This window comes from Pleurodeles waltl, chromosome 5 (assembly GCF_031143425.1).
Source record: "Pleurodeles waltl isolate 20211129_DDA chromosome 5, aPleWal1.hap1.20221129, whole genome shotgun sequence".
NCBI lineage: Eukaryota > Metazoa > Chordata > Amphibia > Caudata > Salamandridae > Pleurodeles > Pleurodeles waltl.
Window position 1 is genome coordinate 464,514,814 of NC_090444.1, and position 25,800 is coordinate 464,540,613.

Consider the following 25,800-nt stretch of genomic DNA (forward strand, 5'->3'; position numbering starts at 1 on the left):
GTGCGGGCAAGGTATTCAGCATGGGTCACTCTACGAGCCAGTCCCGCAGTGCAAACTATCCTATCGATTCTGGTATGTACCAGGTGAAGACCTGAATAAAACGAGTAGTCCCTAGTCACTGGGTGTTGTAACCGCCAGGCATCCACTAGACCCCAGGCGTCTAGCCACCCAACTAAGTTTTTTGCTGTTTTGGTTGATGTTGCTCCCCGCAGTGGGGGGTTAGATCTATCTAGGTCCGTGTCGAGCACTGCGTTGAAGTCTCCACCTATCAGTACTTCCCCCGTGTGTTGACGAGTAAGGTGCCTAGACAGAGTCATCATAAATGTTGTTTGGTCCTGGTTGGGGGCGTATATACAACTCAGGGTCATCTGGAGCCCCTGTAGTCTCCCTTCTAATATGACAAACCTTCCCTCATTGTCAATGTTGGAGGAATCAATCGTGAAGGGGACCCCCGCCCTAATCCAGATCAGGACTCCCCTTGCGTAAGCTGAGTATTCTGTGGCAAACACCTGCCCCCTCCACCTCCGCCTTAGTTTCTCTCCCTCTCCGAATGCGAGGTGGGTTTCCTGTAGCATAGCTATCTGCACCCCTCTCCTTTTTAGAAAGGAAAGGATCCTATGTCTCTTAGCAGGAATACCCATCCCCCTGACATTCCAAGTTATGATATTATAGTTCGCCATCCTATTCTAAAAGCCTGCTGTTTGAAGGGCCGGCACGCCCCAGGCCCCAATCGATTCCCCCGCAAGTATGTACCTTCCTCATGCTCGTACCATTTCGCACGTGTAGCCGATATAACTAGTAACTGCAAACCCCAACTCCCCATCCCCAGGGCACCTTCGGAACTGTAGGCTGCCCAATAAGTACTGCAACACAGCAAATTATTCAAACACATCACTACAATACTCGCCAGTCAAGACTGACAGGCAAGAGTCAGGTTCGGGGGGGCGGCCAGGTCCGGAGGGGCCACTTCGTTTCTTATCTTGTCTCGCCTTTCAGCGCCGGTGCGGGGTCGATCTATGCAAGATCATCAGCGGTCTGCGGGGTCACTTTTGGCGCATAAGTCGAGTCCCCAGAGCCGTCGGGCGAAGACACTACCGTATCTTCCGATTCTTCTTCGGAGATCTCCCGGGGCGGCGATTCTCCGCCCACCTTGGCCGCTGCCTCCAGGGCCTCCCTCTTGCCAGTTTCTCTCTGTGTCCTCGTTGGTGCTAGTCTCTGGCGGTCTCTGAGTCTTTTCCCCTTCAGGGCCCGCCGGGTCCCGCTCGTCCCACGGCTTTCCGGTGCCGGACGCATCGACCGTGTCCCCGACCTTTCGAGCCATTCCCATGCCTCCTCTGGAGCTTGGAAAAACGTGGTCTTCCCTTCCGCAATCACTCGTAATCTTGCTGGGTAGAGCAGCGAATACTGTATCCCCTCTTCTCGCAATGCTCTTTTAACGGCTAGGAAGGAGGCACGCTTGTTTTGGACCTCCAAGGTGAAGTCAGGGAACAATGTCGCTTCACCATTGGCTACTTTAAACGGGCCCATTTCCCTGGCTTTCTGTAAAAGAATGTCTCTGTCCCTGTAGTGCAGGAGCCTAGCTATTACTGCTCTCGGTGGCCTGCCAGGAGCCAGTGGAGTAGCCGGTACCCGGTGTGCTCGCTTCAGTGAGTAGAAGGGGGTCAGACATCCCGGTGCGACATCTGTGCGTAGCCATTTCTCCAGAAACTCCAACATATTCGGCCCCTCGGCTCCTTCAGGGAGGCCCACCACGCGTATGTTATTCCTTCTGTTCCTGCCCTCTGCGTCTTCAGCTCGCTGTTCAAGCTTCGCCACTTTGCCGACCAATGAAGTCACCTCCGCTGATACATCATCGTGTTTTGGGACTACTTCCGCTAGCGTTGCCTCCGCTTCTTTTACTCTGTCAGCCAGTTTGTGATGATCAGCTCTCAGGAGGCCCACCTCTATCGCCACCTGATTGATGTCGCGCTGTAATGTGGATTTGGTGTCCTCAATGGCACCCAGTATTTTGTCAAGAGTGTCTTGCATTTTGCTTTGCGGCTGGCTTTGCGTGGTCTGTTCATTCTCCCCCAGTGGTGCATGTGCCGGGGTATCCATGGTCTTGCTCTTATGCTTACCCTTGGGGGGGCATTTGCCAGGCAGGTAGGGGCGACTCGGTGAGGCTAGCGCCCAGTGCGCTTAGGCCCAGATCCGCCAGTGGTCCCCCGCAAACCGAGTGATCTCAAGTGCGTTGTGCTCAGTCCCCCAGTCGCGCAATTTCTACTCCATAGGCAGGGGATCAGTTTTTGGCTAAAACGGAGCTGACATGCTATTGTAGTTCTGCGTTGCTGTGCGCATAAGTGTTTGGTTCAGCAAGGACTTTCGATCTGGACCGGTCCGGTCCACCAAAGGGGGCCCCGCACCCGGCAACACGGGCCCCCGACCTCCAACACTGGAAGATGACAGTAAGTGATGTCAGGCGATTCCCCGTTGTCTCGCCCCACAAAAGACAACCAGTGCTCAGCTTAGGGCACCCCGAGCGTAGCAGGTCACGTTGTCGGCCTCCAAGGGTTCCCGGGCAGCAGACCCCAGGGCTCCGGCCATGCGTTCCCCATGGGGACACACTCAAAGTGGACTCCTTACCGGGCAGCTCCGGGGGGCCCCTCACCTCCGTATCTCACTAGTCTGCGTAGTCTCTCAGTCAGGGGGCATCAAGCTCCGTCCCCCAAGCAGAAGGCCGGTCCGACGCCGGCAGGCGCCCCCAACAGACGCTCCAGGCCGCACCTCCCCCTCCGGGTGGGCTCGCTTTCGAGGTCAGCACCGGGCGCCGCACCCCTCTCCGTCCGAGGCCGCGGCCGCAACCCAGCGGCAAACCACGTGGGCCCAGGCCCGCACCGGGGCGCACAAGTCCGTCTGAGGCCGCCCCTCAGGGCAGCGGCCGCACCCAGGTCGCTCCGCCCGCGTCGGCCGCTCCTCCGCTGTTCTCCCGCTCGGGGAGCTCCCCGGCACAGCGCGCCACCGCCCCGCCCGCCGGCCGGCCGGGCCGCGGCCTCCTCACCGTCCCGAACAGCCCGAGACACTCAGGGGCCCGCTCCGGGGGGGCAAGACCGCACCTCCGCGACCCCCCCGGCAACAGCACTCGCCGCTCTCCGTTCCGCACACCGGACCGCCCGCCACAACGCCTCCAGGCACCGCTGCAAGGTCGGCCCCTCCGGTGCCGATCCATCAAGCGTGCGCCATGCTCGGCTCCGTGGCCACGCCCCCAACTATCCTCTGTTGTTGTTTGGATTAACAATCCTTCACTTTCTGATTCTTTACAGATCATGGCTAACACTAGTCAGGATACTAGAGGGAGTCGCGTTGTAAATATTTGGGTGTTGGTTTAGGTGTTGTGTGTGTGTGATATTCATTATGGTTGTGATTGTGGGTGTGACACTAATGGATAAGAGTGGGACTAACAATGCTATAATTCCTGAGACTACCACTGCATTAACAGCTTGGGAGAGGTTTGAGGAAGATAGCGAGATATTTGCATGAGGGAACTAACACAAAAGGGGAGCTCTCCACTAATGTTTTCTATCGCTTGCTGAGTGAGTATGTTGACACAATGGATGCGAAAGATTTCTTTGTGTGTACACAGATTCCTGTTTCAGTACAAGAGGGGGTTATCGATCATAGTCTGCCATTAACGTATGGGATTAGTTGTAGCCCGCTACTAACAAGATTCTATACTTTTACTCAAATTATGACCTTGTGTTTTCCTATGTGCATATAATAGAGGATTTGAGTGAGGTAGCTATATACTATAGTATAAAGTTAGTTAAAGGCTTCTTTGAATCAACATTGACGATTAGTACATCCTATGCACACCGCAATAACTTGACATGCTTGCTTACACCTGTAGAGAAAGATTTCTAGATCACACAGAAGATAGAAGAAGGGCATCAAAAGGCAAGTTAGAAAAAGGATTGCAGCATCATGCTTTTGCTAGTAGTGAAGGTTATGGTGCAATTAGAGAACAAGGGAAGCTAGCTTTAGATGCATTACAAGTGGGGAAGCTTTGCGTATCTAGGCCGAAATCATATTACAACAATGTGTTTGTGGGAACGAGTGAATGTAAGCATGTGTTTTTGTTTCGGAGTAAATGGACATTCATGTTAAATGGACAGGATCCTGCTATCCCAGGGATCTATTATATATGTGGACCTAATGCTTATTGCCATCTTCCAAATCGATGGTATGGGACATGTTATTTGGGGATAGTTTTCCCAAAGATATATCAACTTGACGATTTGAAAAGGTTTCCGAAATTGTCTGAATTACATCGTACTAGACAGAAGAGAGAAACTGCTGCTGGTGTGGTAGGAGACATATTTTGGGCGATAATTCCTTCAGTGGGAGTTATCTTAAACTCCATAAAGATTCGAAAGTTGTCTACTATTGTGGATAACATGCTGACAAAGTTTTCAGGAGCTATACTCCTGAAGGATACTGAACTTGCTGCGGAGAGGGCTATGACTCTTCAAAACAGGCTTGCTTTAGACATTCTTTTAGCGAAAAATGGCGGCGTTTGTAAGATGCTTAATGAGCGTCATTGTTGTGCCTACATATCAGATAATAGTAATGAGATTAGAAGTATGCTTACTAACTTGACTAAGGATAGTACTGACTTGAAGGAATTGAAAGAACCAGGTGTTTGGGAAAAGGTTCGAAAGGGATTTGCTTCAGTGGGAAATTGGCTTAGTACCATTTGTCATGGGATATTGTCTAAAATAATACAGGGGATATTGATTGTTATAGTTTGTTTATTTGGACTGTGGGTGGCATGTAAAATTAGTAAAAGAATAAAATTGAAAATGGCGAAAAATAACAAGAGGAGGGAAGAAAAACAAAGGGAAAAATTGTACAGGGCAAAATACAAGGGGAAGCAAAGAAGGTAAGAGATTGAGATGAGAGAATTTTTATATGTACAATTTCTGGGGAAAGGTTTGTGTGATGACAAGAGTCATCAGAGGAGGGATTGTTGGAGTGTATTTTTCGAAAGCAATATTAACCTGAAAAGCTTATATTGCGTGATGAAGCTGCATAGAAAATGTGTTAACATAGAAATAATGCACGTTTTTAGAATGTGCCTACGGGGTGTGGCTACCAATGTATACGAAGACTAATGAATCTTATTAATGCTGAATTAATTATGTACTAATGTTTTGAATTTATATTAGCATATCATAATTAGAGTTATGTATTAGAAGTTGCTTATTAAATTGGAATGCCTCAACTTAGCAAGGGTCTGGGCCTATCTGCCTGGTCTCATATTAAACTATATTTTTCTAACGTGCAATGTGCTGCTCTCCTGAAGGACACAAAGCTGTATTTTGCCAGAAGTTAGATGTGTGTAGCCGTGGTAAATTCTTTCTCATGGGACTCGATTTGCTCAAGGAGACATTCTTGCCGAATGCAACAGTGTAATTCGTAACAGGTGCAAGGCTGCCTGGAGTACAGAAAAACAGTGGAACCACTGACTGGAGCGTAAAGTGTAACTTTTCTTACCTGACATTCTAAGTGATGAAGACCTCAATGACATGAACAATCGCCGACATGAGAACTGTGGGTTGTGGAAAATTCTGGTGAAGTGCGTGGACAATAATTGGACAGAGATAACGATGCACCAATTATTATCCAATGAGGAATTATGAACTAATTAGGTACATTTGATTTAACGAAGTGACCCAAGGAGAGAACAGACACATACCTTTCGAGAGCAGAGACACAGAGAGACAGAGACCTTTCACTTTTGCTTGTCCTTTACCCTTAAACTATCCTCTACTTACCCAATACTTACTTCCCCTCCATATGAGGGAAGAGTCCTATTCGTTAGCTATGCTATGCCGAGACTTTGCCCAGTCCTATCTCTGCTGACGATGAATCGACTGATGTCCTGATGCTTGCTGATCCGTTGGACTGGTAACTATCTGATGCAAAATTGTAATTGTCTGTTTGCCTTTCCTTTCTAGGTACCAACTGCTATTCTGATAGAGGCCATAGTTTAGATGTTTTCCAAATTCGTGTTTACTAAATTGTTTTGCAACATTCTGATGCTAATTCGAGGTTAGTTAAGGTGTTCACAAATAATCTGACGCAAACAGACAAATGACTGAGTTCTTGCTTTGTTGAATTTGCTAAGTTGATAAATATTGATGATGTGCTGATTACTAAATGATCATAATCTATGCATTAATTAAGTTGTGTTCCGATTGCCATTTAATAGTGGTTTTGATGAGCTTATTACTATTGAGACTAATAAACACGATATTAGATTGTAACAAATAGGGAAATAAATATCCTAACACTCAACTAAATTGGTGTGGTTATTCATGATTGAAGGGTCATGGTGTGTTCAATTTATTGATTCTAATTGAATGTTATTGATTAGTTTGTTGGTTACTCACTGTGATTATTGTTTGGGTTGTTGATCCATTGATCTGTGACGCCAAAAGACATCTCGTACTGGGAAGTCTCCGAACGTGGTCCAAAGGTTCTCCAACCTAGGCGTGTCTCCTTGTAAGTTTACCTATCAAGGCTTTGACGTGCTATCACAAGCACACTGTGAGAATTTTATGTTTATCTTGTGGTCCCGTATGGGGGTACACTGCTTCAGGCTGGTTCGTTTTTTGAGCAACCCAGAATGGAATTTCCTCCTGTCTGTTGGGTACTTTACCCTTGATAGCATTAATGGTTACTGAGTTAATCCCAAGTGTAGCCAATTGTGGCTGGACAGCTTGAGCAGCCCTAGTTGGAGCAGCTGTTAGTTAAACGTCTGTGTAATCTAACTAAATTATTACATAAAGGGTGCAAATCGCTCACTGTTAAATTCTGTATGTTAGAATGTGGTGTGTAGCCATGTGGCCCTTTCATTGCTGAGGAGACCCAGTCTAACATTTTCTAAAACGTGTGGGAAGATGCTTTGGAACCTATTTTGAAGTACCTGAAATGTTAAGAGTATTTCTAAATCGTAAAATGGTCTATATTGCCTTGGTACATTGGCCACTGTGTATGTGTGAAATGTGTTTGTGTTTGCTTCAATTGCAGGAAAAGGGACCAATGAGTAAAATACTTCAGTTTTGTATGCATTGTGTTCCTCAACCACAAAGGTAACATCTCCACCCCCATTAGATAGCCCATGTAAGTTTAAATGTGCTGTAACAGGATGCCTGCAGTTAGCAGTAATATTAATGGAATTCACCATTTTGATTTATGAAATTCGGAGAGGGAAGTACTAAGGAAATACTGAGACAGTATGGTCTGCTATGCAGGATGTACCCACATCAGTGCACGTCTGAAAAAATACCCTGCAAATAGAAAGGATAACAGAAATATACTCAATAAACTGCACAGTTGTAGATAAAAAAAAAACAGTTCAAGGGTCCTACGTTGCCATGGACTCACTGTACTTACTTTGTCATACTCAAAGACACATCTAACTATTCCTAACTCCTGCTTACAAAACCTTTGCAGGCAAAACGAAGGAGAAATTACACCTGAAATAAACGAGAGACATTTTAAGTCTGATACACAAGGAAACAAAATCCCAATATCCCTGCCCCCCAAGACTCCAGGTACTTATTAAGGCATGGAAGACAGAAACCGTCTGCTTCCAAGGCTCCATACTCATAACTTTGAGCGAAAGGCAGTGCATATGTTGATTTTAAAAACGTGCTGCAATCAGTCCCAACACGCGATGGCCATCTTAGAATGTCTAAAGTCTTGCCAAAAACAAAGGTCTATGTGATGAAATCCCCGGAAGAGAAGGGTAAACAGGTCACCACTTTCACCTGAGACACATTTTAGCAAAATACAAACAAAAGACCAAAAAACTAAAACGAATGGGCAAGCTCACACACTACCCCATCAGTACAAAATACCTGGGAGGAGGTGAAAACATGACACCACCGTTGAAGAAAGCTCAAGCCCACATATAAATGAAGTAATCAGCAATACGAAATGAGTAAAAACTTTAATCTAACACAGGAAGACTCATAAATTACATCCTAAGGCTCAGTGATTTGCAAAAAAGTTGGAGCGTGGAGCCTTGTAAGCAGACGGTTGATGTCTTCCATGCGTTGGTAAGTACCTGGAGTCTGTGGGGGGGAGGAGGTATTGAGATTGTGTTCCCTCGAGTATAGGACTTAGAATGTCTCTTGTTTATTTCAGGTTTAAATTCTACTCTGTGTTGCCTGCAAAAGTTTATAAGCAGCAGCTGGGAATAGTTAGTTTTTTCTTTGAGTGTGACAATGTAAGTACAGTGAGTCCATGGCAACGCAGGACCTTTGGACTGGGTTTCTTTTATGTACAACTCTGCAGTTTGTTGACAATATATCTGCTATCCTTTCTATTTGTGTTGGTACATATTTTTCAGACAGTGCCCAGGTGTGGGTTTATCCTGCCTAGCAGACCGTTTGGTTGTCTCAGTAAGGTTTTGCTGTTAAGTGCATGGTGATATGATTTGCTCTTGTTCAGTACACACTTGGCTATTAGGGTCCACGTTTTGTGGTTTGCTTTTTAACACTTATTTGGGTGCTTTTTGGTGTAACAGGTGTTGCAAATGGTGTATTTTTGGAGTTTTGTTTGCCTTTTCTCAATTGATGTACGTACTGTTTTAGTTTTGGGATTTATCTTGTGCAGGTGTGACCGCGTGCCAGCCTTATTTTCTCAATACTGAGTTCTGATGATGAAGTTGTGAAGCTTTTGACCATTGAAAACTGAAAAGTTACCATTTCCTCCCCATTGACATGGCATGGTGTGAATTAAGAAACAGTATTCTGGGCTCTGGATTAAAAGACTTTTGGTGTCAAGAGTGCGTTGGCACCTCTTTTCAGGATCCTTGGACTTAAACCCAAATTCAAAGTGCATGGCATTGCTGTGGGGGTGGCACAGTGTTGATGGAATCACTGATGTACCAATGCTCATACACCGAGTTTTAGTGTTTGTATAATGTTTTGATTACAATACATTTTGAATTTACCAGTACGTGTGTACAGTCACGTTTCCCCATTTGAAGCTATTGGATTGGTCTGACCAGTGTGATTGAATATGTAAATGACTCCTCCAGGAACATTTGTACTTTTGACAATTGTCTTTACCCAGTTCTGTGGGGGAATATTGGATAGGCATGTGTACTTCTGATAACTTTCTAAAAGTGGCATTTTCAAAAGTGTTATTCAAAATCTAACCGCCATAAGTTAGGATCTTAAATTGCAATTCCAGAGACACCAAACATGAACTGGTTACCTGTTCCCTTTTGAAAAATACATTTTGAAAATGTGATAAGGTAACTCCAATGTTATCCTATGGGAATGGTAGGCCTTGCGTAGTGAAAAATTAATTTGAGAGATTTTCACTACCAAGTGTGTAAAACTTAAAAGTACTTTTTCTAGTTTCGAAATACATTGCACCCTGCCTTCTGGGCTGTCGAGGGCATACCCTGTGGGTGACATATATGTATTAAAAAGGAAGGTTTGGACCTGCAAAAGGTTTACTTTGCCAAGTTGAGGTAGCAGTTTAAAACAGTGCACACAAAGGCTGCAATGGTAGGTCTGAGACATGTTTAATGTGCTACTTAAGTGTGTGGCACAATCAGTGATGCAGTGCTTGTCAGTTTACAATTGAAACAAAATAATGTGTCTATGGGAGAACTAGATTTGCTTTACACCAGTTCTCTAACTGCAATACAATGAATATAATTTATGCAATTATATGTCCCTGCAATAAAATTTATATTGGCCAGACAACGCAGAAAATCTGCATATGTATCTGCCAAAACAGAAGCTGCCTAAGATGCTAGGCTTCCAATGCACCCCTAGTGGACCACTTCTTGGCAAGAGGGCATACCGAGAACAGGGGTGTAGAATTTAACAAAATATTTACTTGGCCATGGGACAGGTTGCTTTATAAATCTACTTGTCCTGTAAAAAAATCTACTTGTCCCTTTGGTGTCACGTAGTGCAGCGACAAATTATGGCAGCAGTCTTATTATGTAAGAGCTATGATAATAGCCTTGATGATTATGCAAGGTCTACTACTATAGCAGGGCTTGGATACTAGCAATTTCAAGCCCTCCTATAGCAATTTCCTTATTTTGCCACCTTTCCGCAGATCTGCACACTGGGTCTGGACGAAGCAGTAAGCTATAGTTCAAGGGCTCGAATGCCTTTGAGTCTGTGCAAACCTACAACTTTGCATGTTTTAAGGATTTTCACCAGTTCTTCCTAATCTTTTCCCATATTCAGAAAGGTTGGTAATTTACTTTTGACAAGGGCAGAAGTAGAAGTTCTTCCAGGGTTGGGAAAAAAGTGATTGGAAGAAAAATTAACTTGTTAACACACAATAGATTTTCGCATGAGTAAGTCTACACATGCGTATTTGCTCATGCTAAAATACAGTTACCAAATATTTTCTAAGAGTACGATTTCCTGGTCTACTTTTGAAATTCTTGTAAAGTCACTAATGCAAACACATACACCATGGGTGCACTTTTGTCACTTTCTTGAATTGGGCCACTAATGAGGTCTGGCGTTAACCAAGACATTTTGTTTTTATTAAAATTCTATTTCTCTCTCTATCCATTTGTTGCCTGGCTTTACTGTGAGTGGTAGCATTCTGCTCTTCCACAAGAGCAAATTGGAGCTCAAAGTAGTTTTGTTCAGTGCCAGGAACTTCTGTGGCAATGTGTGTTTTTAGACCAATTTTTTGGTGTTTTTTGCCAATGTTTGTTACAAAGGCGAAGGCCTGGTAACACCGACAACAATAAAGTGTTACAAATGCCATGTCAAAGCAAGACACGCATTGACAAAACCAAAAGACTGTCCAATGTTGGATTGGTTGGTTTTGCCAGTGCTTGTTTATTTCCATGTTTCCCTTAATCTTGTTGAAAATGGTTACTCTGATTTTCCATTATGAATACAAAAAAAATATATACTAGCATGCGTCAACACATTTTACTAAATTATGCTTCAATTAATAGTACCTAAAATGTCACATTAATTTAGCAAAAGTTTTTTTTCATACTTGCATTTGTTTTTCTGAACATTTTATTTCGAAAGCAAAGATCATCAATCTTGCTTACAGCTGCTGCAAACATTTGCATCTAATCAGAGAGCATTCAGGGAGCTTTATCCGCACCCTCATATTATTAAACTTTTCAGACTTGTATACACATTGTTTTACTGGAACCACTGTCAGTAGGGCAACGTGACCTTGCAACGATTACTTAGAGCGCTCACCCTAATACTAAAGGCTTTGCATTAATGAACCATAAATACATGTTTGAACAGCATTAACATTTGAAAGCGTGGGCCTACTTGTCCCAAGGACAAAATAAACATGAAAACTTGTTGTCCTTGACCCCAAACAATAAGTGCCAGGCTTTGCAAGAACGACCTTCGCTGGCAAGTGATTTCTATTATCAAACCGCCACCTCAAGGGGCAGATATCCCTGCAAAGATGGAACATTGGTCTGCACTTATCTGAGCTGGTTATTTGTTTACAACTCGCTTAGGATTATCTTTTTCTCATTTTGTACCTTTTGACATAACCCGCATGGGCTTCTGCATATTTAGCGTAAATTGTGTCTCACTTTTGTGTTCTCTGTGATGTCTTTATTTGTTCACATTGCGCTATGAAATATCTTGCCCTTAAAATCAATATTATGGTATGATCCACCTTTGTTCTCAAACCTGAATCTATCTCTATTGGCAACAATTGTATTTTCAATATTGTGCCCATATATTGGACTGGTGTTTGTCCTACTTCTTTATTCTCTCTCAATCATATTGACCTCCTCTTACTATATTTAAATTGTTTAAATTTCCTCTTCTGTCTAACCTGTTCTTATTGCCTTGCTGATTTTTGGGGGTTCCAGGCCCCACCCTCCCTTTTTTTCAGTAAACATTCCTTGCACTCAGCGACCCACCACAAGATCTTTCCAACATGGCGGTCGTTTTTTCCACCTAGTTTTATCGATGGCACGGACAACTCGAAGCGTACTAGCTTCATTTTTCTGTGGTCCATTGTGGCCATTTTAAAGACTTCATTATTTTTCATTTTTTTATTCTGTGGCCAAAGCACTGGTTTCAGACCACTTACTTTACCTGGTGGACCGCATCTATTAAGAGAAATAATAACTTTTCTCCCACTCTAACATGGCGTCTCCTTTTGGGCTACTATCACATTCAAGCGCAGTCATGACGCTTTACTGTCTTCACATAGCTCCCGCACCGCACAAATAAACTGGGTTTCACTAATTAACCCCGTGGCTTCACTCTCTGTACTGCTGAAATCCGAGCTGCCTGGAATTGGCCTGTATCCACTCTCATCAGCTTTTTAGTAACTTCATTAGTGGTTGAGTCCTTCTCCAAAGCTGCCTCGTGGTTCACTCAGACCAGGCGCCCTTACAGTTTTCTTTTTTGTGCCTTCATTCTAGCCTGAATCCCTAGGTGATTTGAAACCGAAATGTCTCAATATAATTCTGATGAAATGGCATACAATTTTGCTTCGGTGTAAAGGTTTTTACCATGTTGTCTGCTGCCCCTATCCTCTTTACCACCACAACAGTATTCTGATATCTGGTTAATTCTTAGTTTTGATTATAGGTTCTTGGACTGTGCCACATGATCCCTGTGGTTCCACACTGCCTTTTCTATTTATGCCCTTTATTGGGCCTAATTTGTGGTTGCAGGTCGTTCGCAATGGAATACGGTCATTGTGCTGAATTGGTGCTCTTTTGCTATTATATAAAATTATAGTACTCGTCTCTGATTTTAAATGGTGGCAACTAATATTTTTTTTATCTTTTATTTTATTTTCCCTGCCCCCTTTCCCTTCCCCTCTTCTGTTCCTTTGTGTATCTTGTTGTTGGCATTGGGTTATGATTGTTGTAATCTGACCACTGTCTAAGGCACAACTTTACATGTCCCGATGATGAGCTCTTCATCTCTGGGTACCTTAACTCAATTACTATATATGACTATCTCTTGTATGAGCATTGGAATGAGTAGGATGTGACCTAACCATTGTGTGCTATTATATCACTATAACCTGCCTGAGTGTGATCATTCTAACTGGTTCTCTGTTTGTCAGTTTCCCCACTTTTTATCATGCTTAATGTATACAAATAAAGGTCAAACCATTTGGAAATTATATATAGATTTCATTGTATTTCTATGTGTAATAAGCAGTTTGATTGTGTTGATAAGGGACCTTTGTTCCTTTTAAATGCAGGCCTACTATTAGCATTTAATTAACATGCCCTGGGCACAGTTAGTGCAACTTATTAGGAACTTATACGTAAATGAAATATGCCAATTGGGTATAAGCCAATCTAACATGTTTTAAGGAGAACACAAGCACTTTAGCACTGGTTAGTTCTCAGACCAGCAAAAGCGCAGCCAGCAAAAACAGGAGGTCAGAAGGCAAAATGTTAGAGGGGAACCACGCTAAGGTTGCCAGGTCTAAACAATGTCCTATAGCGAAGCAGTTTCTGTATATAATGGTATGAGAAATATTGTTCTAGTGATGGGTGCCCTGCATGCAGAATCGAGACTGAATTGGCATACCATTTTGTTCTTATTTTGTAATGCCTGTAAAGTCCAGCGTAAAAAAATGGATCAAGCCTGTGTGCCATCTTTTAGGGGTTGGGTAATGTGAAGTAGCGTTAAGAATCTTAAGAACTTATGCAGATGGAGTAATTGTTTACAGCGTTGCAAAATGTTTACCCTCTGCATTGTTAATTAGAAACAAATGCTGGTGCCAAAATACAATGCAAACTTGAAGGTGTCTAGTGAATTAACTGTACGTGCTGCTGAACCTCTAATATGTTTAACATTTTAGTGCGAGTTCTGTACTAGGATGGCTCAACAACGAATTCTTGGTTTTAATATGTATTTTATTTGTAGTTGATTTTAGATCGTGTGTGCGATCAATCGAAATGTTTCACTTAATTGTGTGTTTTTAAGGACGTTGTGTCCAAAGTAAACGATGATGATATTTATTTTTTCTAGTAATGAAAAAAACAACTGAAATAATATAGGAAAAGTCATAGAACTCATACAACCACTACCTGTACGGATGGTTTCAGGATCGCATGATCAGAGGCAATATGTTTAGAACAATGAAGTCCTGCCTTAACCCGCAAAATAATACAGCAGACATAACATCTGTTGAATTTATAATGTTATATTTTACTGATGAGAAAGAAATTAATAGAATTGTCTGCAGTGTTCCTTTAGAATCTGGATAAAGTGTTGCTGGGCTACCGTTGTAAAAGATGGCTTAAGCCAAAATACCCCACTTAGTTGAAGAATCCAGCAGTAAAAACAGCAGGCAATTTATTTATGTATTCTTTGTTTAACTATTTGGACCCAGCTGAACCGACCCATACATAATGTGAGAGAGAGGACGTATAATGGTGATGAGGTATTCTAAACTAATACTGGCATTAAGGGGTTCTGGTTACATCATAAACCACGGGGCTAAGGGCCAGGTGGTTTATAAATACTGCTATAACCCCAAGATTGCTTTGATGGACTGTAATGCACAGCCCCATTATGTACTTTTTTATAATAGTAATTTTACTTTTGGACGTTTAGTATTACAAAGATATTTTCTTTAAATATGAACATGCTTATTGCAAATATCATGTTGCAAAGTAGATTATATTGCTTGGTTAGACGTCGTAAAAAGAATAGAAAATGTTCACTATGCCGCTAATTATGGAACTGGATAGTTTATTTTGAATAATTCATTACTTAAAAGGAATCTATCTGTGAAACGAGTTTTCTAATCAACCGTGACGTCTTCTTCCTCAAAAGCTGATAGATAGTTTACAAAATATTCATGCCATTCCTCATACTTAATTGGTGATTCTCAAGATGAGGGTAAAAAAGCTTGTGGGGTGTAAGGTTCCATGTGTTTAAGGTTGCCATACTAATTGTGTGTGTATTCTAATGTATAGTTATGAATAAATCTGTCCAGGGTGTGAAAGGACAGTGAAATGAAAAGGCTGTATGATTAAACTAGAATGAAATGAAGTTATAAAAAGCACTGTGAATGAATGCAACTTCCTAAAATTGTTCAAAGTACATGTATGTATATCTGCAATAGTAGGAAATAGAGTCAAAAGAACACAATCAATGTTCACATATTTTTTAGAGAATGAAAAGTATACAATGACCAGACCCTGCCTAAATATAATTTGCCCCCCCTAGGGGAGAGACCCTTGCCTAAGGGGTCGCTCCCCACCTCAAAAATAAAAAAAAATAAAAAAATGCTCCCTGGTGCCTAGAGGTTTCTGCCCCCGCTGGGGCCGAAAAGGCCTTTAAAAAAAATGCCCCCCCCTGGGAGTGACCCTAGCCCAAGGGGTCACTCCCTCATGCCAATTTCATTCAAAAAATAAAATCCCTGGTGTCTAGTGGGCGTTTTAGCAGCCGGATTGCTTGCAATCCGGCTGCCAAAATGCTGAGAGAGACTTCAAAGGGAAGGAAATAACTTTCGTTCCCTTTGAAGTCTCTCGGCCTCCTCCACGTGATAGGAAGAGAAATGCTTTTGCATTTCTGTTCCGCGATGGGAGGAGGCCTTGTGACAATCAGCGCGTGATCGCACGCTGACGTCACGGGGGGTGGGGGGTCGGGTGGAAGGGGAAGGGCTTCCCCTTCCATCCCTTCCATCCCTGCCTTGGCGGGATGGGGGGGGAACCGCACAGAGGGAGCCCTAGCGCTCCCTCTGGGCTCTGTGCCCAGGACGTAATGGGCACAGAAGGGGTTAACAACCTGGCTCGTCCAGGCGAAGTCCAGTCTACCCTCTCATTTCCAACCAGGGCTGCCACTTTCAAGCCTACAGCTGGGCAAACCGTGCCGATTGGCCCTGCCCCCGCCACCCACCCAGAAAGGGGCCCTCAATGGGAACTCTCCTTTAATTGAGCCTAAAATTGCTGCGCAATGTGTCCTTGATATGCAACAAATACGTTCTGTGCTTGTAAAGAACAAGTGAACCCCACTACCTCTAAAGAATACCGCATCTGCCTATCAAAGATAAGAGTGTTCCATGTATGTAACACTCCGCATACTGCAAAAATGTTGTATCTCTTTGTTTATCTTCTTTCTTGCCGATCGATCGCCCCTGGCCACCATGCACCCCTCCACACCATACACGGAACAAGCGCTGTTGTAATGATATGTGAATTTTGACCACTGACTCTACGTTGCACTTAGCCTAGCACTACACTGTCACGTTAGTGACCACCAGCTTCATTTTGCCTATTGACTTTATCTTAGCATTAGTCACTGCTACGTTAAAAGCTGCAAGTAGTTTTCCACATTGTACAATGTGCACAAGTTTTTATTCTTCGTGTTTGTTTTCCCACCAAGGGCGTAGGCTGATAAGAATGTACTCAGACGGCAGAGAACGGACTTGTTTTGGATTGGCACCTTGGGATTGTGGCCATATCCTGATGTGTTATTTTCAAAGCAGGACAAAAGCAATCAGCATTTTATGAATAAATAAACTTCTGAAGGAAAAGAGAAGTTCTAGACTTTTCCTTTCTTGTTTGTTCAAAGTATAAGAGTCCGAGACCAGATGGACCGGGGACAGAGAGTGTTTGCAGATCTCAGGTACATCCAGGACGCTGGATTGTGCCATCCTTCCTGTGAGGATAATTGATCTCTCTCTCCTCGATCGATCTTGGGATCTGGCGATCTGATGCTGAATAGGAGGCAGATGAAGCAGTGATGCCCTTTTCTCATGGTGATGCATATTTTTAAATTCCTTATTTGCTTTGCATTATATTATAGATACATATATTTGCTGTGTATATTGCAGTGGAGAATAATTTGTACATTCTTTCATTACATTGCTGTGACCATTTTTAAACTTGTGCTTTCAGCAAGCTAATATCCTTTTAGGAACCTTGCGTAGTGAAAAAATAAATGTCTTCTTTGGACTAAGAAGCGCATTCCAGAGATGTTTGTCAGTACATGAGTGATTCAGCTTGGTCATTAGTGAAGCAAAACAACCATCCAAACTATATGGCAACTTGCCTAATTCCACTGAATCTCTTTAAGATCCCTCTTCATACACTTCAGTACTTGCAGCCCCTTTGCCTCAACCAAGTCATTTTCGTCTAGGTGGACAACCAATACATCTGGGCACCCCCCTCTCACAGTCTGTTCAAACAGGATAACAATTTCGGCCACTTCATCCATCCCTTTCCATGCCACTGTAATGTGAACGCTGCGGGGTCTAGCCCCAAATTGGCACTGTGAATGCCCCGTTGAGCTTGTAGTCGTGCCCATTTTATAAATGAATGGCCCACCAGCCATAGCGCTACCAGACCTGAAAGAAACAAACACATCAAGAATCAGAAATCAAGCCATCAACATAGTTCTTTCCCAGTGCGCACGCACCTCTTAAAAGCTCCAGATGCCCATCTCCCTACCGCCTCTGTTACCATGCCTATTCTAAAAGATTGGGTACCAAACTCCGACGGGGCAAAGCCCTATAATTGAGCCGCTTTTCTCAGTAGGCTTACAACTGCACTTTGCTCCCCTGCCCTATTTGATCTGTGTCCTCACTGCATTGGACAGCTTGCCACAGAACACTTGCTGGCCCTGGTCACCCAGGGGCTCAGACACACAAAAGACCCCAAAAAAACATCCATACCATAACCGTACAGGATAACACAACCTCCGCCCTGTCTAAACAAATCTCAGGAAGCTTAGGCACCAAACCCACAAGCAACGCTACAGTCACCAGTCTTCTGGCGGTCCCTTTGGTGCTGACCTCCCTAGACCAACCCTCGAGCATGTGCTTACCCAGCTCCCCTGCCGATGGCGCATACCCCCAACATAGCTTTCCCATAAAAGCAATTCCTGCGAGCTTGCCCAAGATGGTGACCCTGGATTGTCCTTTTCGAATGAGCTCTAGTATAAACTGAAATACATCCTCCACCCTTTCCCACTGTTCCTACCGCCGACGAGCACTGTTCGGCTCAAATTCCCTCCAGGCCTGGCAGTACGCTTGATGCGTGGAGAGTGCTAGCAAGTACAATACCAGGTGGAGCATCCTCTCTCTCCTATTGTCCATAACTCCGGAGGCATCTGTGCTTTCCTGAGCTCCACTTCCATGGCCAGACCAAGGAACGTCTCCCACTGTGAATGAGTCAAAGCATCCGCAATGTCATTGTCCACACCAGGAACATGCCTCGCTCTAAATGCGATATCATGCTTTAGACAAAGTAATACAAAGGCACTCAGAAGTTTTGCCACCTGCACATCCCTTGCAGATTATTGGTTGACAATGTGTACTACTGACATATTGTCTATTCTGTAAAGAACTTTCTTGTGGGCTTAGTATTTTCCCCAAAGGGTCAGAGCTACCACCAAAGGGAAAAGCTCCAGAAAAGCAATGCTTCTGCCACCTTGCTTCCACTGCTGAGGCCACTCCTCCACGCACCACCTGCCCTGCCAGTAGATGCCAAATGTAATTTCCCCGGCTGCATCTGAAAAGAGCTGATCTTCCCATTCCACATCCTGCCATCGCTTCAACAGTACTCCATTGAATTCCTACAAAAACCTGTGCCACATCCTTAGGTCTTCTTTGACCCCCGATCACAATCGGACCTGGTGATGCGGTAAACGGCTGCTGCCAAGGACAACCCCAAATGCCTACAAAAAGTCCTCCCCACTCTGACTACTTTACATGCAAAGTTTAGGTGTCCCAGCAGTACTTGAATCTCCCTGACTGTAGCTTTTTCCTTACCCGGCATGTCGACTAACAATTGAGTCATGGCAACTTTCTTGTCCAATGGGAGATGGGCCTCCATGTTCAGTGAATCTTTCTCAATTGCTAAAAAAAAGACAGTGATGTGGAGGGACCTACTGTCTTCTCCGGGGCCAAGGGCACCCCAGCTCCTTCATTAAGTTCTGGAAAGCCTCCAACATCCTGAGGCATTGCGTTGATGCAGGTTTCCCCACTATGAAAAAGTCATCTAGGTAGTAGGTAGTGTGTCATCCCTGTAAGTCCTGTACTCTGTTCAAACATACATTGCAGGAATGTTCTGAAACATTCTTTTTCGACATAAAAACAGCCTTCAAACTGGATTCGCAGAAGTTTGAAGTCCTCAGAGTGTACCAGCAGCAGACGAAAAGATGACTTGATGTCGCTCTCTGCCATTAGGATCCCCTGTCCCACTTGCTCCACCAATTCAAATGCCACATCCACTGAGGCGTATGAAACAGGTACTTGTTCGTCAGGAATGAAATCATTCACCAGAGAGCCCTCCGGCAATGACAAGTGTTGTATCAGATGAAAGTGCCCTGCTTCTTTGTTTGGAACTACGACAATGGGAGATATCATCAGATTTTGCATCGGCCAATCAATAAAAAGACCTGCCATGCTACCTTCAGCAGTCTCCTTCAGTAGCTTCTCTCCTACCACCTGTTTGTGTGCCTCAACTGAATTCAAATTGTCTGCCCACCGTCACCCCCTAGATCCTGTATATCCTGGTCGGAACCCCCATGTGAAACCCTCTCCTCGATGAGAAGAGCGTCGCCCTGTTTGTTATACTGCTGTAATCAAAATTCTAGCTTGTCCAGAATAACTGGAGTCTTGTACCCTGTGAGTTTCTCGCCCCCGCGGTTGCATTCGCACTGAACTGTTGGGACCAACCACTCCCCTGTCATGGGTGCCACCGATCCCTTGAGCCTCCAGGTGACTGGCCCCATCACAGTTCACCAGTGAGTGTCTCCCAGAACATCGAGAACCCTCATGCTGGAAACTGCAGTATTCTCAAGTACATAGACCTTAATTGAAGTCCCAGCAAGCCTCCACATGTCTACTGCTGAGGCCGCTGGGTTTCCCTTTTGTGGTAGACCCCACCCCGCCACGGGTGGGACATTTCCAAAAGGGGCAATAAAGAATGGGAAGGCCACTAGCCATAAAAACTGTCTTCCCAAACTTTGCAGGTCCCTTGGTGTGCTGCCACAGAGCCCTATCAATCTCACCCCAATGTACTTCTGGGTCTACTGCCGTACGAGCCCAGAATGTCTAACCCCCATTTGATAGGAGGGATTTATCAATTATTTACAGATAACCTGGCTGCTTATGAAGGACAGGATGCTGATAATATCCCAATACTTAGTATACATGATAGTCTGGCCATGGAATTGCAGAGCTTCTTTTACAAAAAGGTTGGTTCTAGGCCTTGCAGTGGAAAAAAGGATGGTTTGATGAGACCTGTTCAATGGCAAAGTCTGATTTAAAAACAGCTATTATGACTGATTGCTTGGAGGAGATTCAACAGGCCAGACGCATATACAAGGAGTCTATCTTACTAGCAAAAATATCATGGGAAGATTCTATATGGCAGGAATTACTAGATGCCTCAAAAGCAAATAACAATATGTTATTCTGGGAACTGTTGTCCAAAAGACAAAGAGGGGTTAGGAATGCTATTAGGAATCATATACAACCTGAAAGTTGGGTTGATCTTTTCTCTCACCTTTATGCTATACCTCTTGATGTTTCGGCGCATGATCCACATGCTAGAGATCACGTTCTTTTACCGAGGTCCACTCTGAATTTTTAGTTTTGATTCACCGGGGGAGGGAGTTAGCGCCCCCGAGAATTATATAATTTTTTCTATGGAGGAAACCCTCTATGCAATCAATTCATTAAAACCTGGAAAAGCTTCTGGCCTGCCTAAGTTACCAGGAGATCTTTATAGATCTGAGCCAATTACATGGTCCTGGTATATAAATTTGATCTCGAATAGAATTGCTGCACGGGGTCAAATTCCAGGTACGTGGAAAGGGGCTGAAATCATTCCTATTTATAAAAAGGGTAATGCAAACCTCCCAACTAATTATAGACCGATCAGCCTCATTGACAACATACAAAAAGTTTTCTTCACTTCAGGCGGGGTTCCGCCCAAAAAACAGCACGGTAGATCAGGTTTTTAGGCTGGCTATTCTATACTAGAAATATGTAGTCCTCGCCAAGCAACATTTGTATGTTTTTGTAGATCTACGGTCAGCTTTTGATTTGGACCCAAGAGAAAAATTGTGGGAAGTGTTGCATAGATTGGGAACCCCATCCAACATATTACAATTGTTAAAGCGATTGCATGAAAATAAATATGCGCAAGTGCGCTGGGGCAATCAATGTGAGCTGACTGAAAAAATCCCCATCTTAAAGGAAGTATGTCAAGGCTGTGCGTTGGCTCTACTATTATTTACCTTATTTATTAATGAGGTGGTGCAGACCTTGATTTCCTGCCAGAACGATGCCCCTTCCCTGAATTCACAGACAATTCCTATTCTTCTCTTTGCTGATGACTCACTTCTAATCTCAAAGACACCGGTGGGTCTACAAATCCTTGTCGATAGATTCAATTCATTCTGTAGGGAATATGGGCTGGAGGTGAACATTAGCAAAACCAAATTGATGGTGTTTAGCTCGAGTCCCGGTAAAAGATGCATTATTAAATTGGATGGAGTTCCTTTGAGCAAGGTTAGCTCAATAGAATATGTGGTTGTGAGGTTGACCAGCAAATTAAATTGGGAGGACCAGATTAGTAAAAGTACGGGGCTATTACACCACAGAGCAGCATCTATCCTGCGCTTTTACAAAAGTTCCACAATGAAATCAGTGGCTCCAGCGGTTAAGATCTATATGGCTAAGGCGCAGGGAGCTGCTGTCTATGGTGCGGAGGTATGGGGATCCTCCAACAGTAATAAGTTAACTGTGGGAGAAAACAATTTTGCAAGGCTTTGATAGCGTGCCACCGATATTGCTGCTGCAAGGGGTCGCACAACATGATCTGTGTGAAAACGCCCCCCCTCGATGGATCTTAGGATAAATGCAATAACACTGTGATCATGCAAGAAAGATCTCAGGGATCGGTGGAATTGAATGCATTGGAAGTGCGCCCACAATAGCTGCTCATTGCTAAGGGCTGAACATATATAACAGTGATTTCCCAAGAAACTCGCAGCAGTCTTGACACAAAGCAAACAGTTTTCATTGATGAATATAATGCAGGACACGTAGAACCCAAACGTTTCCTCTGTATAGCTGCAGTGTAGTTCACTGTCGGAGCTGATTATTCAATGGATTGCAGGAGGATTGTAGATTCTTTGTGTGAGTTGCTCAGGATTGCTCGTTGCCAGTTTTTGTAAAGAAAAGAAATCTAATGGAAGTTTGTAGAGGTGCATAATTCAACCCCAACACAGCAGTTGGTTCATGTAGTTCCTCCATGTCTGATGACTTACCAATGTCTCTCATGGAATGTCAGTCTTCACATTTTTTGTTACATCACATAACACATACACACAGGATGGTGTCCACCTACGCACATGATGCAAAAGCTTGCATCACAAGAGATAAGTCCGCTGACTTCCAACTCCCGCATATTACCACTTTAGGGAAAATTCTCACCCTATACATTACATATACTATACTTACTCTGGGCCTGATTTAGATCTCAGTGGAGGGGTGTAGGAAGTTGGCTCTGTATGTGCTATTTCAAAGTAAGGAATAGCATGCACAGAGTCCAAGGGTTCCCCTTAGAGGTAAAATTGTGGTAAAAAGAGATAATACTAATGCTCTATTTTGTGGTAGTGTGGTCGAGCAGTAGGCTTATCCAAGGAGTAGTGTTAAGCATTTGTTGTACATACACATAGACAATAAATGAGGTACACACACTCAGAGACAAATCCAGCCAATAGGTTTTGTATAGAAAAATATCTTTTCTTAGTTTATTTTAAGAACCACAGGTTCAAATTTAACATGTAATATCTTGTTTGAAAGGTATTGCAGGTACGTACATTAGGAACTTTGAATCATTTCAATTGCATGTATACTTTTCAAGTTATTCACAAATAGCTATTTTAAAAGTGGACACTTTAGTGCAATTTTCACAGTTCCTGGGGGAGGTAAGTTTTTGTTAGTTTTACCAGGTAAGTAAGACACTTACAGGGTTCAGTTCTTGGTCCAAGGTAGCCCACCGTTGGGGGTTCAGAGCAACCCCAAAGTTACCACACCAGCAGCTCAGGGCCGGTCAGGTGCAGAGTTCAAAGTGGTGCCCAAAACGCATAGGCTTCAATGGAGAGAAGGGGGTGCCCCGGTTCCAGTCTGCCAGCAGGTAAGTACCCGCGTCTTCGGAGGGCAGACCAGGGGGGTTTTGTAGGGCACCGGGGGGGACACAAGCCCACACAGAAATTTCACCAACAAGCGTCGGGTTCGCAATGGAAGTCAATGAGAGATCAAGAGATCTCTTCAGCGCTGCAGGCAGGCAAGGGGGGGCTTCCTCGGGGAAACCTCCACTTGGGCAAGGGAGAGGGACTCCTGGGGGTCACTTCTGCAGTGAAAGTCCGGTCCTTCAGGTCCTGGGGGCTGCGGGTGCAGGGTCTTTTCCAGGCGTCGGGACTTAGGTTTCAGAGAGTCGCGGTCAGGGGAAGCCTCGGGATTCCCTCTGCAGGCGGCACTGTGGGGGCTCAGGGGGGACAGGTTTTGGTACTCACAGTCGTAGAGTAGTCCGGGGGTCCTCCCTGAGGTGTTGGTTCTCCACCAGCCGAGTCGGGGTCGCCGGGTGCAGTGTTGCAAGTCTCACGCTTCTTGCGGGGAGATTGCAGGGTTCTTTAAAGCTGCTCCTTTGGATAAAGTTGCAGTCTTTTTTGGAGCAGGTCCGCTGTCCTCAGGAGTTTCTTGTCGTCGTCGAAGCAGGGCAGTCCTCAGAGGATTCAGAGGTCGCTGGTCCCTTTGGAAGGCGTCGCTGGAGCAGAGTTCTTTGGAAGGCAGGAGACAGGCCGGTGAGTTTCTGGAGCCAAGGCAGTTGTTGTCTTCTGGTCTTCCTCTGCAGGGGTTTTCAGCTAGGCAGTCCTTCTTCTTGTTGTTGCAGGAATCTAGTTTCTAGGTTCAGGGAGAGCCCTTAAATACTAAATTTAAGGGCGGGTTTAGGTCTGGGGGGTTAGTAGCCAATGGCTACTAGCCCTGAGGGTGGGTACACCCTCTTTGTGCCTCCTCCCAAGGGGAGGGGGTCACATCCCTAATCCTATTGGGGGAATCCTCCATCTGCAAGATGGAGGATTTCTAAAAGTTAGAGTCACCTCAGCTCAGGACACCTTAGGGGCTGTCCTGACTGGCCAGTGACTCCTCCTTGTTATTCTCATTATTTTCTCCGGCCTTGCCGCCAAAAGTGGGGCCCGGGGCCGGAGGGGGGCGGGCTACTCCACTAGCTGGAGTGTCCTGCGGTGCTGGCACAAAGGGGTGAGCCTTTGAGGCTCACCGCCAGGTGTGACAGCTCCTGCCTGGGGGAGGTGTTAGCATCTCCACCCAGTGCAGGCTTTGTTACTGGCCTCAGAGTGACAAAGGCACTCTCCCCATGGGGCCAGCAACATGTCTCTAGTGTGGCAGGCTGCTGGAACCAGTCAGCCTACACAGATCAATTGGGTAAAATACAGGGGGTATCTCTAAGATGCCCTCTGTGTGCATTTTTTAATAAATCCAGCACTGGCATCAGTGTGGGTTTATTATTCTGAGAAGTTTGATACTAAACTTACCAGTATTCAGAGTAGCCATTATGGAGCTGTGGAGTTCGTTTTTGACAGACTCCCAGCCCATATACTCTTATGGCTACCCTGCACTTACAATGTCTAAGGTTTTGCTTAGACACTGTAGGGGCATAGTGCTCATGCACATATGCCCTCACCTGTGGTATAGTGCACCCTGCCTTAGGGCTGTAAGGCCTACTAGAGGGGTGACTTAGCTATGCCACAGGCAGTGTGAGGTTGGCATGGCACCCTGAGGGGAGTGCCATGTCGACTTAGTCATTTTCTTCCCACCAGCACACACAAGCTGGCAAGCAATGTGTCTGTGCTGAGTGAGGGGTCCCTAGGGTGGCATAAGACATGCTGCAGCCCTTAGAGACCTTCCCTGGCATCAGGGCCCTTGGTACCAGGGGTACCAGTTACAAGGGACTTACCTAGGTGCCAGGGTTGTGCCAATTGTGGAAACAATGGTACATTTTAGGTGAAAGAACACTGGTGCTGGGGCCTGGTTAGCAGGGTCCCAGCACACTTCTCAGTCAAGTCAGCATCAGTATCAGGCAAAAGGTGGGGGGTAACTGCAACAGGGAGCCATTTCTTTACAAGGGGTTACTCTGTTGCATCGGTGACGGATATCCCATCTGTTGAAATCTAAATACTATTGTTTTCTGTGGTATCTAGATTTTGGCGAATGGGATATCCGTTGCAGCGAGACACTTCATTGGACAATCCCACAAATGCAGAACACTGTGTTCTACAAGATCCACGTAGCATAATGTTTATTTGTAAATTGCACGCTGCAGAGCTTAATAGCATTTTAGTATTATAGCATGAGCCACACACTCATATAATCACTTGATTGTAAGATGCAATGCTACTGTGCTGCTTTTTTGCCGAAAGACTGTGAATATGGCTGTCATTGCCATGCAACCATTCCCCGTTATGAACAATTTAATGGTCCCATTTACCACCAGCTCTAAGCAGGTTAGAAATGGTGGTAAATGGAGCTGTGGCTTCCCTGCAGGATGGGGAAGGTGGGAGGAGGTCTGAGACAGTTGGGGAGGGAAAGGGAAGAATGGTTTTATCAGGGGGAAGTATAGCATGGATGCAAAAAGCTTGGCAGGTGCGTAGCTAATAAAATTGGCCCAGTGTTCTTGCACCTGGAATACCAGGCCTTTTGTGATCAGGTCGATCTGTATCTCACATGGGGATATCACTCCACCTCACC

At 44.6% G+C, this 25,800-nt stretch overlaps 1 protein-coding gene across 2 annotated transcripts in view; it reads left to right on the forward strand.

The window, feature by feature from the left end:
- Positions 1 to 25,800, forward strand: part of LOC138295763 (uncharacterized) — a 460,809-nt gene that overhangs the window by 43,385 nt on the left and 391,624 nt on the right. The window lies entirely within an intron of this gene.